The sequence below is a fragment of the Frankliniella occidentalis genome, unplaced genomic scaffold (assembly GCF_000697945.3).
Source record: "Frankliniella occidentalis isolate FOCC.00 unplaced genomic scaffold, Focc_3.1 Scaffold56, whole genome shotgun sequence".
Lineage (NCBI taxonomy): Eukaryota > Metazoa > Arthropoda > Insecta > Thysanoptera > Thripidae > Frankliniella > Frankliniella occidentalis.
The window spans coordinates 1,149,042-1,150,392 of NW_026267186.1; the positions used below are offsets into that span (position 1 = coordinate 1,149,042).

General features: G+C 53.6%; 1 protein-coding gene across 1 annotated transcript in view; it reads right to left on the reverse strand.

Annotated features, from left to right (window-relative positions):
- The window catches only part of LOC113202586 (mastermind-like domain-containing protein 1), a 14,115-nt gene that overhangs the window by 2,121 nt on the left and 10,643 nt on the right, over positions 1-1,351 (reverse strand). The window lies entirely within an intron of this gene.

Here is a 1,351-nt window from a genome sequence, read left to right on the forward strand (position 1 = left end):
ACGCAATTCACTTGTTTCTACAAACAGTGCTGGAGTGCGATAAGCGATGCGCCCGCGCCGCGATCCCCGTCCTGCCAGCGGCACCAGCAATAGTGCGACTCGACGTTCAGCGGAGATTGGCTAGAGAGAGAGACAGACAGTGTGAGAGCGAGAACGAGGAAGAGAGAGAGAGAGCGGCGTATAGTGCGCGCGCGACATCATGTGACTGTGAGTGCGACCGCAACATGTGACGCGTGGGCGCGGCGGCATGTGAGCACCGTGAGCACCCCGCTGTACTCCACCACCCTCTCCAAACATGTTGGAAGTCCTCGCCAGCGTGTCTCACTTTGCCGGTAAGTCGCTTCCGCACTTCGGCGAGAGGAGTGGGGTCGTTTTCCGCCTCTTATGACCCGACAATGGCGCGACGAATGGTGCGCGTCCGGCGCGGTGTCGGGTGTCTCGACGACCCGTTGTAGGTACCTGTTTGCTCGAAACGCGATGCGACTCGCCCAGACGTCGTTCACGTATTCGGTGTACATTTAACTCTTTTTTCTGAAATGAGCAGGGTCGGGTATTTTAGAGCAGTTTCAGAAATGGAACCTGCTACAAGTGCAGTACCCGCGACTCACGCAGAGCACTCTAGATTGGTCCTTAACTCGGGCTCGTCCTCATTGCTGCACACCCCTAGCTCACCCCCGCGAGGACCCTCCCTTCCCCAGGGCTCGTTATCTCAAGCACTGGCAGTGCATCCATCACCCCGTAACGCACACACGCATATCACCTGTGAGTGAGTGAGTGAGTGAGTGAGTGAGTGAGTGAGTGAGTGAGTGAGTGAGTGAGTGAGTGAGTGAGTGAGTTCAAGCGAGCGGAACGAGCACTCTTAAAAGCCTTCGGTTAATTTCACTGTAAGACAGTGAACCCTACCGCAACACCGTATCTTACGGTGAATTATCAGCTAAGCTGAATGTCACTGTAAGCTGCGGTGAATCAGAGGCATCAGGGTGCATCACCGCACCGTCACTTTTCTTTTAGTCCCCGTTACCTTTTTTTTTAGTCACCGAGTACAAGCATCCGTTCTGTTCTCTATACCATTCAAGAGTCCAAGCATACATCTTTACTCTTCCACAAATTATCAATTGAATATTATTCCGAATCAATAGGAACCAGTAATATGCTATCTAGCTCAAAGTTTGCCGGAGTGTGGGTGGAATCACATTGCTACTGTGTGTGTGTGTGTGTCTGTGTGTGTGTCTGTGTGTGTGTCGAGAAGGAGCGTGGCGTGTTACGGCGGGCCTGGGCGGGGCTGCGCGGATCACACCACTGAAATAGGCATTATCCTTCTATGCATGCATAACTACGCCCCCGCCGCCCC